The following is an 18,494-nucleotide window of genomic DNA, read 5'->3' as shown; positions in this document are numbered from 1 at the left end:
TACATTGAATCTGTTCCTAAAACTTACACCGTCATTAGTCATTCCCCTATTTCAACAGTATCACAGAATGCCAGTGTTAGAAAGGTCCTCTGTGGTCTCACTCTCCCATCTTTAGTAGACTATCTCTGATCAGAGTCTTCTCTGCCACACTGTCACTAGTTCTTCCCTTAGACATTCTGCTCTGCATACATGTTATCTTTCCTTATCCATTTACCACCTCTTTTATTTTCTCCCCCACTTCTCTTGCCATTAATGTTCTTAAAATTCTGTCTAGAAATGCTCACAAGGGAGAGAAATTGTTATAAAAATGCAGGAGACTCTTCTGAAGACAGAAAATGGCCTAACAGATGTTAATTAGCTGAGGAGAAACAGAACCAGCTATCCTAAGTACACCGAAAATAGTCTGCCCAATGCAGTAACTTGACATATCTAAGAATTAAACGTTCTCATATTTTCACTAAAATACTAAAAAGATAAAATTGTTGAAAAAAAGTACATTCATTAAATTTTACCAAAAAGGGAGATACAGGTTTTAACCAGAATATTTATAATAAAATATTCATGTTTTAGATTGTAAGGGTAGTACATTCCTGACATCAGCTAGTACTAAGGCCTTCTGAACTGTTCTAAGACAATAGACCAAAAGAAATTACATCTCTCTCTCTCTCTCTCTCTCTCTCTCTCTCTCTCTCTCTCTCTCTCTCTCTCTCTCTCTCTCTCAGAAATGTCTTTTTTTATCAGATTTCATAAAGATTATATCATAATAATCATTACCTTTAGTCTCTTTATTTCATTGTTTTTTTTCTCCCTTGGTATTGCGCTGAAAAAGTAACTGAGAATGCTAACTCCATAGCTTTATCATCTTTCTATCATCTGCACAGGTATCTCTCACATTTTGGTTTCCCTAATGGAAAACTTGGGCATCCATACCATTTGTTTCCCCAAATAAGTAGTCAATTCCATGAACACCATCATAGAGTTTGGTTATTTGGTTTCAAGTAGACAAAACAAGCTAACTGAATTTTTCACCATGTAATTATGTCTGTAGCTCTTGAATATGGTTGAGTTAAAGACCATATGACTTTCTAGTCATTAATCATTTACATTTTGGGGGGCTGAAATCGAGACAGGTAAGAGCTCACCTTTGGCATCAATCACTAGCAAGAGATTGAGAGGTATAATCAAAAACATGCTGGAACTGATGTCAGCATAGGCCGACCTAGCATTCAAATCTTTCTTCTGACACTTTAGCTATACACTTAAAAACAAGGTATTTTATTTCACATAACCTTGCTTTAGGCAGCTAGGTAACTCAGTGGATAAAACCCTGTGTGTAGAGTCAAGAAGACCTGAGTTCAAATCCAGCTTCAGACATTTAGTTGTTTTGTGACCTTGGGCAAGTCATTTAACCTGTTTGCCTTAAACCCCTGGAGAAGGAAATGGCAAACCACTCCAGTATCTTTGCCAAGAAAATCTCATGGATAGAATGGTCCCTGGAGTCATGAAGAGGTGGACATGACTGAACACAAACCTGTAGTTCTTCATCTATAAAATGGACATCATAAATGGAATATTTACTTTGCCAGATTGTTGTGAACCTCAAATTAGATAATGTATACGAATTGCTTCATAAATCTTAAAGCACTAGACAAATATCAGCCATCATTATCTCTGTCTTGATGAGATACTTTATTAAAAGGTACTGGAATACCATCTCAAACTTACTTTGAAGGAATGCTTCTGTACATTCTACTGTTACTATAAAATAGACCAAATCAGGACAAGCACTCTAATACATGGAAAGTATACTAGGCCTGAGACAGAGTACTGTCTCCTAATTCCTCCTCTTATGCATACTACTAGTGTAACCATGGGCATCATTTAGTGTTTGTGAGGCATAATTTTTTCATATATAAAATTAGAGTTAGGTTAAATGGCATCATATTTTTTTAGCTCTAGATCTATGAAACTGAATCTTTATTTTAAACAAATATTTAGCTATACTATAGTGTTCTATAGGTAATTGCTTGTTTGGGTATTTGCTGATTCATTTATTCAGCAAGCACATGTTAACCTTCTGATATTTGTTAGGCACTGTGCTAATTGATGGAAATGGACAAAAAGACAAAAAAAGTCCTTGCATTCAAGAAGTTTATATTCTAATAGAGGAAAACAACATTATTAGTATTTTTATTATTAGATGCAAAATATAGCATTTGGGATATCTTATAGACTCAAAGTAGATATGAAGTATTCTCTAGGAGGAGATTCCCAAAGGTAATCAGGTATCATGTAAAAGATTGCAACTAAAATGATTCAAATGAAGAAATTTATATTTTACCCTAGAGTCAAGGAAGAGACAGAGTAACTTCTCTAACAGATGATTGATGTGGTCAGTTCTATACCTTTAGTACATTATTTTGGTAGCTTAGCGGAAAATAGATTAGATAGGAGAAAGACTAGATGCAAGGAGGACATATAGCAGGAAGGAGATGATAAACACTTGTTCCAGAGTGGTAGCTGTGTGTTTAAAGAGAATGGAACAACAGAATGAATGTTAGATACTATGAATTAAAGTTGTTATACTTCACAACTAACTAGATAAAAGGGATTGACAAGTAGGGAATTAAGAATAAAAGTTTCAGCTTGTGAATATAGGAGACTGGAAGATTGATCGTTCTCATAACTTATATAGGGAAATTGTGAGGATGAAAAGTTTGGGTGAGAAAGTTAAGTTCTATTTTGGACATGAGAGTTTAAGATGCTTCTGAGATATTGGCTTGAAGATGTTAAAGCTAACTAGTGATCAATGATTCAGGATTGGTATTTGGAGGAGAGAAGGGAGAATAGATAGATACAGATACAGATATACACACATAAATACATATGCATATATACACATATACATATACTATGTGTATACATACATACATATACATATATATGTATATATGTGTATGTGCCATTTGCAATGATATTTGAACCATAAGAGTTGATGTTTAGATAGGAGGGCCCAGAACAGTGTCTTGAGTGACTTTTACAGTTAGGAGATATGATATGGATGAAGATCCAGACTACAGGGTGGGGGTGAGGGGAAGTGGTTAGTCTGATAGGCGAGGATCAAAAGAAAAGCCTTTTGAAAACTTAGGAGGAAAGTATTTAAGAGGAATGGTTAAGAGTGTCAAATGCTATGGAAAGGCAAAAAGAATGAAAACTGAGAAATGCCGTTGGGTTTGGCAATTAGGAGAACATTGGTAGCCTTGGTCATATCAGAAGCCAAACTGCAAGGAGATGAGAAGAAAGTGGAAGTGATAGCTGAGATTTCTCCTCTTCTGTGAGGAAAGATAATGATAATAACTGAAGGGCATTCTGCTGGGAGAAGTCATCACATGCTTGGGGTAGACATTCCCCTACTTCAGCAATGGATTTGAGACCACTGCAACCCTCAACCTGGTTTGGCCATCTACTGAGGTGTGGCTGCTGCATATGCAACAGCTTCTTGGAACTACAGGAGAGAGTTGAGGGACAAGTGGATGCCAGTGATAGAATAGCAGCCCTGAAAAGGACCCAACAAACCCTCACACCAGAAGTGCTAGTTTTCCCTGAACACCCCATAAACTCCAGTTTTATGAAGGTATATAAATGTCATCCTGGGTAAGACAAAGGATCCATCCAACACATTCTATTCTGTTTCTGACAAAGGCATGAAAGGGCATTTTGTGACAGGGTATGTTCTCCATGATTCCAAAATAAAAAGGCTCAGAATCTATGTACTATGACTTTTCCCGTGGTCTTCTTATACATCTTTTATGCTTCTAAGTAATCAAGGGATTAACATTTTAGACATGAAAGGAATAACATCAAAGTATTCTTTTAAGAAAATAGACTTTTGTAACTGGTTATTTAGATGGACATTCCTGTAAGGCAGGGAAGGCCTCAGAGATCTGCCAGCCTATACTGCTGGGAATTATGGTTCTGACAGACAGGGTAAGTCCATCTACCATGCATGGAGGAAGATGTTAAGTAGAGGCAGCAGCTGAAACTTTGAAAAGAAATAAAAATTCAGGGTGTTTGATGAGGCTAGATATCTCCTTTGTTCACCAGACCACCAATTCACACTCCTGAGTATGGATGTGTGGTTAATTTACTAAAGATGCTGGCCATTATTGCTCCTTGAAATTATCCAAAGGATTGTCAGATTTTAGCTCCGCATGTGCTTTTTGCTACATATGCAATGGGCAGACGTTTCCTATAAAATTTATTTTCTAAACTGCTCTTAATTTTTGATGTTTTCACATAAAACTATTACTGGTCATAATTTCTATGTGATTCGTGTCTGCTGCTAACTATGTACAAAGGGGGACTAGGGTGGAAAAAGTGAATGAATAATTTGTAACATATAAAACAAAACAGAAGTTTTAAACAGTAAAAAATGCTAGGTTTATTTCCCCCTTCCTACACCAAAATACTCCAAAGGCAGAGCCGAAGAGAAGTGAATACCTCTGTCTTTTTCTTTTACTTTCTATCTAAATCTCTAAACCTTGCCAGGCAGCATCACCCAAAAGATATGCCTGGAATTATATTATGCTTTCATGCTTCCTATAGAGGAAAATACTTCCCTATAGAGAGCATGAAACAGTAATTATTTAACAACATTATTAAATTAATAGAAGTTGGACCATGGGCAGGTTTTGACCTGAATTAGTGCAGAGCAAGAACTTCTTTCATGTGTTTTCATATCAGGAATATGCTACCACATGATGACAATGAAACCTGAAGCTAGTTTGGGTGATAAAATTTGGTTGCTTTATAGTTCCCTCATTTTATTTGCTTTCTGCCTAAATGAATCTATTTCTTTATTGCTTCAGATTTTCTAGCAATGGTATCATGTCAATGTACACAGTATTACTCTTCTACAAGCTGACTGACAAATGTCCTATAAGTGGGATTTCTGATGAGAAATTTGTGATCTGAAGTGGAAAAAAAAACTTCATTTTTTTCATATTAAAAACATGTTCAAAACTTAATTCCAAAATGGCATTCAAATCTCTCAGGACCAAGTAGAAAGACAAATCATATTGCTAGAGAGATTTATTCTCAGGATAAAAAAATGTTACCTGTCCAAAACAAACATAAAAATTTAAACAGGTATTTAATATGAAATCTCAAATAGTTGAAGATGCATAATTCATTGTATAGCTGTTCCTGGGCCAAGTTTTTTAGAAAAACATGTTTTTAAAATTGCACAACAAAATAAAATCTGCTTGACTCCCATAATGAGTGATAGTTACATTGTAAATTTCAAATGAGGATAAGCCAGCAATGAATTTTGCTGAATTTGGAAGTAATTAATTTCTAGTAGAAATTTGAGGGGAAATGCAAGTATGAGATCATGAATTCTGGGTGGCAGCCTCATTTTTCCAAACTCCTTTAACCTTTTCTATAAATAACCGAAAATCTTTATGTCTGAGCCAAATTGGGTCTATGGGAATATGGCTGAACTAACTCACTCCTGTTCATGTTCATCTTGGGAACCATGGCAAAACACCTGGCTTTTCCAAGGGCTTCTTTCCTTTGCTTCTAATAAAAATAAAAAATAAAAAAAAGCAACAACAACAACAAAAAAAAAAAAAACAACATGATTTAGAAATGCTCAGGATGCAAATTTGGCTTATTTTTTTTAAGAGGAAAATTGTACAAACCAGATTGGCTTAACATAACCATAGGAAAGACAAGCTGTTCCCAACAGTTATATTCAGGACTTAATGTCACTATATAAAATGAATGTGAGGAGTTCTCCTCTCCCCTAACCAGGCATTATAGAGAAGTAAATACCTTTCCATGTTTTGAGTATAAAACAGCCATTGTAACTCTCCATGAGTCTAACGGATTAAGAAATCTATTGGGTATCTCTTGTTCCACAAAACACATTCCTGCTGAAACTAAAGTTAGAAATATACTTTGAAAATGGAGGTTTTGTGTGTGTATATGTATATCTATATATCTATGTAGATATATATATTTTCCCCTGAAATATGTCATATTTAAAGACAATTGTGCTGATTTTAGTATCTATATTATGAAATGCCCAGGGGCAAGAAAAGATGATAATCTATAATTATGTTGCACCTTTCTCAAATCATTTTGAAATTTGTTATAGATATAATTCCCGTAATCTATGACTCTCTCTAGCAAGGCTGACAAAAACAAGGAGAAAAAAAATGACCTCGGAGTCATTCAGAATCAGAAGTAGAACCTATAATTTGAATGCATGTCTTCTAGGTTTCTTCATCTGTAAAATGTAAAGAAAAGTTTCCTCACCTGTAAAATGAGTAGGTTGTACCAAATGACCTTGAAGACCACTTTCAGTTATAAATTCTATGATTCTTCTGTTCAGTGACTTATCCATTGCCATCTGCCCTTTCAGGCAAGTATAGGAGGCCTCACATTTCAGCAGAAAGAATCTATGATCTGGAGTCAGAGGACATAGGTTTGAGTGGGAGTTCGATTTTCTGCCTGGATTATAACCTTTCTGGTTCTCAAATTCTTCATTCATAAAATGAGGGACATAGTATTTCAGGAAAATTCCATTTCTAAATTCATTAGTTTAAATTATATGGGTTTGAAGATGGCAAAATGGTCCTGGCAAGACTACATTTTTCAAGTTCAGGAAAGGGTACCAGGTAGAAAACAGATTATACTTTTTTTCTGCTCTTTGGGGCATAACTCTATATGACATGTAGAGGTTACAAAGAAATTAATCTAGGTTCAAAGTAAAAAAAAGGTTCTTGACCATCAGAGCAATCCAAATGACTTAGGTTGCCTATGTAGTGGTCCTTCCCCAAAGACTGAAGAATTTCTTGTTGGGTGTAGTGAAGAATCTCAAGATTAGAGATATTCTGCTATTGAGTAAAGAGAAGTGATGCGAGTCAGAGGACTCTGTCATTTACTACCTATATCAACTTGAGTAAATTTTTAACTTCTCTGGGCTTCAGTTTCTTTCTTTTTTTTTTAATTTGTTTATTTAAGTTTTCAACACTCATTTCCACAAAATTTTGAGTTCCAAATTTTCTCCCCATTTCTCCCCTCCCTCACCCCAAAATGCCAAGCATTCTGATTGCCCCTATCACCAATCTGCCCTGTTTTTTAACACCCCTTCCTTCCCTTGTCCTCATCTTCTCTTTTGTCCTGTAGGGCAAGATAACTTTCTATACCCCATTACCTGTATTTCTTATTTTCTACTTGCAAGAACAATACTCAACAGTTGTTGCTAAAACTTTGAGTTCCAACTTCTCTTCATCCCTTCCTCCCCATCTATTCCCTTTGGGAAGGTAAGCAATTCAATATAGGCCATATCTGTGAAGTTTTGCAAATGACTTCCATAATAGTGGTGTTGTGTAAAATTAACTATATTTCCCTCCATCCTATCCTGCCCCCCATTACTTCTATTCTCTCTTTTGATCCTGTCCCTCCCTATGAGTGTCAACCTCAAATTGTTCCCTCCTCCCCATGCCCTCGCTTCCATCCTCCCCCCCACCCTGCTTATCCCCTTCTCCCCCACTTTCCTGTCTTGTAAGATAGGCTTTCATACCAAAATGAGTGTGTGTTGTATTCCTTCCTTTAGTCGAATGCGGTGAGAGTAAGCTTCATGTTTTTTCTCTCACCTCCCCTCTTTTTCACCTCCCCTGAAAAGTCTTTTACTTGCCTCTTTTATGAGAGATAATTTGCTCCACTTCATTTCTTCCTTTCTTCTCCCAATATATTTCTCTCTCACCACTTAATTTCATTTTTTTAAGATATGATCCCATCCTATTCAATTCACCCTGTGCTCTCTGTCTCTGTGTTTTGTGTGTGTGTGTGTGTGTGTGTGTGTGTGTGTGTGTGTGTGTGTAGTCCCACCAACTACCCAGATAGTGAAAAAAAGTTTCAAGAGTTGCAAATATTGTCTTTCCATGTAGGAATATAAACAGTTCAACTTTAGTAAGTCCCTTATGACTTCTCTTTGCTGTTCACCCTTTCATGCTTCTCTTCATTCTTGTGTTTGAAAGTCAAATTTTCTTTTCAGCTCTGGTCTTTTCATCAAGAATGCTTGAAAGTCCTCTATTTCATTGAAAAACCATATTTCCCCCTGAAGTATTATACTCAGTTTTGCTGGGTAGGTGATTCTTGGTTTTAGTCCTAGTTCCTTTGACTTCTGGAATATCATATTCCACACCCTTGGATCCCTTAATGTAGAAGCTGCTAGATCTTGTGTTATCCTGATTGTATTTCCACTCTACTTGAATTGTTTCTTTCTAGCTGCTTGCAATATTTTCTCCTTGACCAGGGAACTCTGGAATTTGGCCACAATGTTCCCAGGAGTTTCTCTTTTTGGATCTCTTTCAGGAAGTGATTGGTGGATTCTTTCAATATTTATTTTGCCCCCTGCTTCTAGAATATCAGGACAGTTTTACTTGATAATTTCATAAAAGATGATGTCTAGGCTCTTTTTTTTGGTTATGGCTTTCAGGTAGTCCTATAATTTTTAAATTGTCTCTCCTGGAATCTATTTTCCAGACCAATTGTTTTTCCAATGAGATATTTCACATTATCTTCCATTTTTTCATTCTTTTGGTTTTGTTTTGTGATTTCTTGGTTTCTCATAAAGTCATCAGCCTCCGTCTATTCTACTCTAATTTTTAAAGAACTATTTTCTTCAGTGAGCTTTTGGACCTCCTTTTCCATTTGGCTAATTTTGCTTTTTTAAAGCATTCTTCTCCTAATTGGCTTTTTCAACCTCTTTTGCCAATTGAGTTAGTGTATTCTTAAAGGTGTTATTTTCTTCAGCATTTATTTGGGTCTCCTTTAGCAAGGTGTTGACTCACTTTTCATGATTTTCTTTCATCTCTCGCATTTCTCTTCCCAATTTTTCTTCCATTTCTCTTACTTGATTTTCAAAATCCTTTTTGAGCTCTTCCATTGTCTGAGACCTTTGGATATTTATTTTGGATGTTTGGGATACAGAAACCTTGACTTTTCTGTCTTTCCCTGATGGGAAGCATTGTTCTTCCTCATCCAAAAGGATGGGAGAAGATATCTGTTCACCAAGAAAGTAACCTTCTGTAGTCTTATGTTTTTCCCCTTTTTTGGGCATTTTCCCAACCAGTTACTTGACTTGTGGGTCCTCTCTCAAGAGTAGGGTATACTCTCAGAATCTGTAAAGTCTCAGTTCCTCCAAGGTGGCATAATCAAGCATGTACACTGGTCTGGGAGAAGGGAGGGATTTTTGTGCCCAGAATCTTAGCAGGGTTTCCTCTCCACAGCCACCTGGCCTCCAGTTCCACCAAGCCAGCACTGGGGGACTGGGATTCAGTCAAGCTGTGGGGGCAGGGCAACCATTCAGTGCAAGACAAAGACCAGCTCTCTCAGGGCCTCTACACAGGACTGAGGTAAGACTTGTCTCCTCAGTGCCCCCAGGGGTTTTATGATCCAACAATGGATGCAATGATTGTACCGGCTGCTATGTGGCCTCTGTGGCCCCTGCCTGCTGCTGGAGCTATGGGAAGGCCCTTCTCCCTTCCTGGCCAGCTGAAAAAACCCTGTCACTGACCTTTGGTGCCTGTGGGTTTAGGAATCTGCGAACCTGCTGCTGCTGCTGCTGCTGCAACTGGGGATTCCGCAACTGGAGATTCCGCCCCCAAAGTGTCCTCCTCCCAGAGTTATGCCTCACCAAGAGGCCAAGCCTGGGCTGGGCTCCATGCTCCTCTCTGTGTCTGGTGCAACCAACATTTTGGGTGGGCCTTTCAGGTCACCCTGGGCTGGAAATCTCTTCCACTCTGTTGTTCTCCACTTCTGCTTCTCCAAAACTTGTTGAGAGCCTCTCTCTACAGGTATTTTATGGGGCTGTGTGGGGAGAGCCTGTATTTTTGTGTCTTTCTACTCCACCATCTTGGCTCCCAGCTTTCAGTTTCTTTATCTGTAAAATGAAGGAGTTGGGACTAGAATGGAGCCCAAGATCTCTGCTACTTCTAAATCTATCACCAATAATCAAGCATTTAGTAAGTGCTGACTATGTTCTAGTCACTATGCAAGGTGCTCTGAAAACAAAGACAAAAGTGAAAAAACAGCCTACTTCAAGGAACTTACAATGTAAGAGGCAGTATATACACATAAGCACATCCTGGAAAGGAATAAGGTGATTAGGGGAAGAAAGTAATAACAGTTAGAGAGAAACAGGAAAGACACAGTTTATCTTTTAAGAGACTCTTGGATTTGGCATTCTAAAATATAATCTCAACTCTTCAGTAAACAACAATGACAACAAAAAAACTAAATAAGATAATATTTTTAAATAATTTCAAAAGATCATATATAATCCTAATGGTTACTAGTGATGAAAGTTGAGGGTCAGATTTTATTGGTTAAAATCAATACTCTTGTACCATGGATTCTAAAAATGCTAGCAGGCAAAAAGGTTCATCATCATTTAAGGAGTTTGATAGTCATTAGGTCCAGACAAATGACGATACAACTGCCCCAAGTAATGTAGAAGGAGTAGTGGAAAGAATCAAATCCAGAGGTTTTAAGCTATTTTCAATCTAATGTTATGATTTGAATTGTATATATTTTAATCATATGAATTCTGAAAATAGTTTGCAAAAGGCACAATTCTCAAGGTCATTATCTAGATTTAACAAACAATTGAATAATTGAATTTAATAAACAATTGAAGCCCCAGGAGGAAAGAGAGAAGAGAAAGATAGGTGTGTGTAATGTTAATTATGTCAATAAGGCTTAAAGATCTTCGCCACCCATTAATGGGCCTGCCCATTAGGAGAAGCTTGATTAGGAGAAATTTCTTTTATAGGAAGACCAACAACTTTTGTTAATTTCTAATGAGGCACTGGTTTTAAAGGATTTTGATACCCTTTGTCTCTGTAAAGTGTATATATACTCTGAGGTAATGTTTTGTTTTGGGGCTTACTCATTGGAAGTGTATGTTTGGCCAGAAGAGACTCTGGACAGTAGTAAAGAAGGCCCCCAGCTTTGAAAACCTAGATGTTGGTGTTTCTCTCTTTGGTAACTATGCATGTATGTAATGGTCAGATAGCTGTATTTGTCTGTTGATCTGTGATGTATGTATTGCTTATTGTCAGACAGTTGGAAACCCTGTCTGTTGGTTTTTATTTGTATTTTCTCTGAAGTTCAGGGTACTGACTTTTTCCCCTGAGCAAAGTGAATGATATATGGGCTTGATTAAAATAGATTGTTGACCTCTCAAAAGTTGCTTTTCTTTTAGAAAAGCAGATCTAAAAACCTGTACAGCAGGCCCTCCTATGTATGTCGGATTCCTTACTGTGACAGTGCATCCTGGAGGGATGGGAGTAAGGAGAGAGAGAGAGACAGACAGAGAGACAGAAACAGAATCAGAGACACATAAAGACAGAGAAAGAGAGATTATTTAATAAATCTTCCACATGGTTGCAAAAATAAATTTCCTAATGGGTAAATTTTTCATTTCTTTGCTCAGATGCACTCAGAAATTCCCCATTGCCTCTCCATAGCCATACTCCAATCTCTTTCTCTTCTCTTTCTTGCCATCTATACTCTAGCCAAATTTCATGTTAACTATTTGCCAGGCTTGTCCTGGTCTCTTCCTTGTTCATGCACTTGCACATTCCTTAAATATGCCCTCTCAGTATCTCCACCGACTGAAAATATTTTCTTCCTCTAAGGCCTATTCTTCCATGAAGCCCTTTCTGATCTCCCATAGGAAAAGTAATTGTTTCTTATTTGTTTTTTTGGAAACAGTCTGTCTTTATCACATTCCATCTTGTATCATATTTATTTTGTGTTTCCCCCTATTATTCTCTAAATTCCTGGACAAAAAAATTGTTCATTGTTTTTCTATCTCACTTTGTAAATGGTTGTAGAGCCAATTTTTTTTTTCATTTTCTAGACTTAAATTAAGGTCCTGACATCCACCCCCACATCTCTCCCCCATACCCTTCAAAAACAAATACAAATCTGAGATTTTACCATACATCCAAATTGGCAAAGATAATAAAAGTCAGATGTAATCAATATAGTTGGGGTCATTTTTTTGGTTGCAAAAACTGGAAACAGATTGAATATCCATTTATTTGTCAATTATTCAGCCAATCATCATCGATGCATGTAATAGGCAATTATACTGTTAGAAATTAAAAACTCAGGAATTCAGAGAAATATGAAATTCAAGTAATTTTGATAAACATTAAGCACCTACTATATGCTGGGCACTGTCCTAAACTCTAGAGAAGTGATGAATGGATTGGTGGAGAGTTAAGAAGAATGAAGAGAATTTTACACACACACACACACACACACACACACCAAAAATACAAAATAAAAATAAAAGGCAACTTAATTCTAATTATTTCAGTGACCAACTGGCTAATTCCAGCCCTGAGAACAGGTGATGAAACATACTTCCTTCATCTCAATAGAGATTTTCTTAAGTCTAGACAACTAACAAAGTGATAAAACAAGCCCTAAAGTGTTGAATTTGCCAGTTTCCAAGGTGTAAATACTCATAGAGAAAATTTAACAGTTGGCTCTTGGGAACAGTTTGAACTACCTCCAGCATGCTTCTCATTATTGTGTATGCCATCAGATGCTGATGAGGCATCAGTCAATTTTACTTAAAGATTTTTTCTCTGTCACAAGAAAGGGTCCTATGGAGAAGGGTCTATATCTAGGAATGGTTGTAGGCAAACAAAAGGAATCACTGAAACTTCAAAAGAATCATAATTATATTAAATATAATATAGAGCATAGAGTAATGTTAAGTGCTTTAAAAATATAGTATCATTTTATCCTTACAGCAATCCTGAAAGGTGGATGCTATTATCTCTTTTCTAAATTAGAGGAAACTGAGGTAAACAACAATTAAGAAATATGCACAGTTTTACACAGTAAATGTTTGAATCCATATTTGAACTCATGTTTCTGATTCCAGGTCCAGAATTCTATCTACCTTATTACCTAGCTGCCTTAGCTGTCCATAACAAGTCACTACTTTTGTGAGTTGGTAGGGAGTAGTTGCAATCTAAAAATTATGTGTGTTTCCCTCAGGGAAATTGTAAAATTATTTTAGTGACCCCAGCCTTCTCTCTGAAACAAAGGCTTATTTTCTTTTTTTTTTTTAATACACCAATATTCTTCCTGGAATGCTATGCAACTATAAGACATAGATAATTACAAGGTCTGAAAAACTGAAGTTGAGGGTCACTCAAATGTCATGGGACAGAGGAAGAGAGATTTTCAGACAGAAATTTAACAGATCTGAAGAATTCCTATCATGAAGTTACATTACATTTACCTTGCTCTAATGATGTACATGAGCATAATTAGCATTTAAAACTGGGTTTTTATCATAAATGGTGGATCTGTTCTTTGAAGTTTGTTTTAAATGGAAAATATGGGTATTTGGTTATCCTTTGAATGTAAATAGTATCTAGAGAAGTCATACCACAATTTCCTGATATTTGCTTCAAGGTCTAGCCTAAGATAGCTGAGCACTTTATCCTCTTAAACCCAGCTTATAAAAAAAAAAGAAGCCTACTATGATCTGATCCTTCATATGCCAGCCCCTTTTGCAGTGAAGCCAAGTGGATGACTACTGGAGGATACAAAATATGACTGGGTAATTGGATACTTGCCTTCTTTTGATGCCGCTAACTTTTCAGGACTCAATAGGCAAAAAAGGATCATAGATGTAGAACTGAAAAGGTCCTGAGAAGTCATCTAATCCCATTTTCTCCTTTTACAAGAATGAAAATGGAAAACTTTATAGGTTAAATGCTTTACCCATGTAATAAAGATCAGATCTGAGATTTGAATCTAGGTTCTTTAAATCTAGTATCAGCATTTTTCCCCTGTACTAGGCTGCCTCTCAATTTCATATCTATACTTCATAATTTCCACAGTTGTCAAGCCTAGATGAAGAGTAATAGCTGGTTTCAGTACCTCAGGATAATGTAAGAGTATGTAAAAAAAGAGATGTTTATTTCATTTTGATATATTTTAATGCCCATATACCAGTGATTTTGTTCCTCTACTACATAAATAATTCTTTGAAAAATCAAAGTAATGTACTTATGATCAAGATGTTGGCCTAAATCTGAGGCCCTACTTAGTCCCTCTGGTATGAAATCTAAATATCTACACCAAAAAAATTCTGAAATTCAAATAAGACTTCACTTAGTTACTTCTTCCAGGCCAGAGTGGTATTACAGGTCAGCCAGTAACCTGAATGCAATAACCAAGAAGGCCACAGTAAAGCTAGCTGGTCAGTACAGTAAGAACAAAGATATGTATAGCCTGCAAGACTTTGTATATGAAAGCAGAAAGAGTGGAAGATTCCATCAGAGAAAGCCCAAGGATATTCAGGAAGCCCCAGAGAATGGGGATCTTGGAAGCTATGGTATGTACCGTGTGTAGCTAAGGTATGTACCGTGTGTAGCTATGGTATGTGTAGAATGTGTAACCTTCTACGGTATGTAGAAGGAACCAGTATAGTGCTTAAATTGGGGCAACCCAGACCCAAAGACTCTTAGGATTTTAACATTATGTCCTGAGATGAAATCTCAGCACTAGGAATATCAAAAATCCAAAGGCATCAAGACCTAGGAAATGATGATGAGCATATGAACCTTGGTAATCCAAGGCAATAAGAAGTGGCAAACCATCCCACTCAAAACCAGGTATAAAAAAAGTTCAATTTAGGAATCAAATCTGGAGACATGAATAAATCAAAGAAACTCCAAATCATCATTAAAAAGTTTTGTATACCTTGCCATTCCCCAAAAGAAGAGAGAAGTTCTTTAGCAAATGAAAGCAGGCTCAAAAGGGATTTTTCCCCCACAAAGACTATATGAGTACTTAAAAGAAATGAAACAAGAGATTTAAAAAAATTGAAATGATAATTCTTGTGGAAAAAATAGGATGAAAGAGAAATAGTTTAGAATATAAATTGGTGAGACCTTATTCAAGAAATGGACTTCCTCAAAACTAGACTAAATCATTGATTACCAAAAGCAAGAAATATTAGAAAAAAAATTTAAAAAAAAAACAGAGAAGAAGATTCAAGATATCTGATGCTAAAAAAAAGAAAAGAAAACTGGTCAAGGACAGAACATTCAAAAATCACTGAACTTTCTGTAAATAAAAATTAAAAAAAAAATAAGGAAATAGCCAGCATGTATTAGAACTGAAAACAATGTAAAAAAGTTAAAAAAAAAAAAAAAAGAAGAAGGAATCCACTTATCACCTCTGGAAAGAATCACCAAAACCAGGAAAATCAGAACCAAAATTTAACACCCATGAGTTAAATGAAAGATATTTCCAACATTCAGAAAGAAGTCATTGGAGTAACAAGGAACCAGAATCATAATCACATCATACCTCTACATTTTACTATGAATAACAGGAGATCTTGAAATACAATATTCTAAAAGGTTATGGGGGGTGGGGGGGTTATATATTTGTATATATAGGCTTAAAACCAAGAATAACTTTCCCTACAAAACTGAGGATAATCCTATAGGCAAAGGGATGCAAAGGGTAACTTTTAGTGGAATAGAGAACTTTGAAGCATTTCTGATGGGGAAAAGCAAGATAAAACAGCTAAGCTAAGCAGGAACTTTGAAATACAAAAGGAAAGTTAAGAGAAACCTAGAAAGATAAACTCATTTAAGCAATGCTAAAAATTACAATGAATGAGAAAAGCATTCCCCTCCAATATCTTAATTTCTTCAAAATATATTGAAAAATAATTCAATAAGAGAGGGAAAAAAATAGTGGTCCCAAGAAGGCTGTAGTTTGAGTCTGCCCTGATCATTTTAATTGGGATAAAGAGAGGAGGTTGTGGTAAAAGGATAGCAAGGAAGGAGGGGTGGAACTTGTTATTTCTCATAACTGAGGTGTGTAAGAGGAAAAATATACAAACATGAAGGAAGGAATGGGAGGAGTAGGCTTCAGATGAACAACTTCTATCTGAAATAGACAAATGAGTATTGAACACAAACAGAAATAGTTTGGTGTATATATATATATCAAACTCAATAAGGGGAAAATATTGGTATAGAGAAGGGAGTGGTAAGAGGAGGATAATATCAGGGAAGAAAAATTCACAAGTAAACAAACATAAATTGAAAAAGGAGAATTAATATGCAAAAAAGAAAATTTTAAAAGGGAAAAAATCTAGAACTTCAAGAAATGTCTAATACTGGTTCTTAGATATTTGGAGAATGATTAAACAAAAAATGGTCTATGTTGTTGTTGTGTGTTTTGCCCTTCCTTTCCGAAGAGGACCATGACATCAAGAGAATGACATCACTTGCAGTTGACTTGATTTGAATGAAGGAGGGCTGTGCAAGGTCACCAAACTCACTTTCTTCTCCTGAGCCATCTGGGTTCAGTGGCCTGATATTCATCAGGAAGACTGGAGATGGCCCAGGATGCAATGTGAGACCCTGACCCTTTCAGGCTAAGGTCTTACCACATTCTCACTTTGAGTGAGATACACTCATTCAATAAATAGGCTTCTAAGTAGTCATTCAAGGGATGACCCCTTTAATCAAAAAAAAAAAAAAAACCAATCTGGGAGAGGAAGATCTTCAGGGTTTCTGGGTAAAAGAGAAATAATAATTATTTAGTAATTACAATCACTCTGTGCTAAGTGAGTGGAAACTTGTTTTCCAGTCTATGAGCTCCAGAGTGAATTAGAAATGTAGCCAGTAAACCCAAAGGAAAAAAGGTAGCTTTTGGCCATGGAGTGTACCTTCCCCTTGGTAGAACACCACAAGACAGAACAGGATAAGACAGGAGAGGAAAGAAGAGAGAGGAGAAGAGAGGAGCTGCTACTCACTCACAAGTTGTGTTTGTCCATTGTGACATCAAGATGATAACATGACTAGCAGTTGACTTTGATTTGAGTGAGAAAGGGCTGTGCAAGGTCATGAACCTCACTTTCTTCTCCAATATAATGGAATATTTATACGCATTAAGCAATGTCAAAATGGACGATTTCAGATAATCCTGAGTATTATGAATAGATTCAGAATGAAGGGAGCAGAACCAGGAGAACAATTTATGCAAGAATAACAGCATTTGAAAATAAGATAATATAACTTTGAAAAACAAGAACTCTGATCAGTGCAATAATCAATGTCTCTAGATGATCTATGATGAAGCAAGCTAGCCACCTTTTGACAGAGAGGTGATACACACAAAGTCCAGAAACAGACATACATTTTTGGACATGCCTTCTTACATTCATTTTGCTTGACTATGATGGCCATTGGTTGGGTTTTTTTCCTTTCTTTCTTTGTTTATATTATGAAAGTTAATATGTAGAGCTTATATACTTTTTTTAAAGCAGTTGAAATGAAATGGAGACTCCTACTTTCATGTAGAATCCTTTCTCATGTTGTGTATTGTATATGAAAATGCTCTTTTTTGGTAGATAATTTTAGAATTGGAAATATTAAAAAAATTAAAAATGAGAAAAGTCATAGGTTTTGGATCTGGAATGGACCTTAGAAAGTATCTAGGTTAAACCTGCATTTTCAAAGGGAGTGAAATGTTGCCCTTACATAAATGACTCAACCAAGCAAGTAAATAACAGAGCCACTATTTGAACCTAGGTCTTTTGACTTTAAATTCAGTATTCTTTTTGCTATACTACCTGAAGTCTTCTCTTTCTCTTGATTCAGAGGGTAGAAGAGGAAACAAGCATACATCATATTTGCCTAGTTGCCCAGATGATAGGAACAGCACATGTTAAAGTAGCATTCTATCCTTTAAAAATGTTTTTCTTAAAACACTATGAGAGAGAGAGAAAGAGAGAGAGAGAGAGAAAACATTTCTTAAGTGCTGGTTTTATATAGTAAGCATTGGAGATGCTCATAAGCAAACAAGATCCTCCTTGCCTTCAAGGCATTTACAATCCACTGGAGGAAGAAAATACTTTAAGAGGAGAAGGAAGGGGTATGGCGAGAAGACAGAAAGAAGCACATGGCTGCCTGCTTCTTAGGAAAATAAGACAAAAACTCTACCAAGAAGGACCACGGGGCTCCCATTTTCAGGGAATGGGGATGTTTGAAAAGTAGAGCTACAGCAAGGAGAATTCAGGAAGTACAGGCAGTGATATAAATGAAAGTGTCATCATTATTTTCACAATTGAACAGCAGCTCAGAAGGGGTAAGTGTACAGCTTGCCCATGGTTTTAAAGGTAATGAGAACTAGTCAGAGCTCAAACTAAAGTCTTCTGGCTTTAAGTTTAGCATTCTATTCTCTCTACTGTGCTGTTTTCTAAGTATAGGTCTAGTTCTCCACTTGAAATGATGTAGAACATTAAATATTGAGTCAGATTATCCTAGTTCAGTAAAACATACATTTTTGAAATCTACAATAACTCTCTTGGTTGTTCATGGTTCATTTAAAGTTTTAAAGCATTAATTTCCAAATGG

This window comes from Notamacropus eugenii, chromosome 1 (assembly GCF_028372415.1).
Source record: "Notamacropus eugenii isolate mMacEug1 chromosome 1, mMacEug1.pri_v2, whole genome shotgun sequence".
Taxonomy (NCBI): domain Eukaryota; kingdom Metazoa; phylum Chordata; class Mammalia; order Diprotodontia; family Macropodidae; genus Notamacropus; species Notamacropus eugenii.
The sequence above is the reverse complement of the archived record's forward strand: the minus strand, read 5'-3'. Positions refer to the sequence as shown.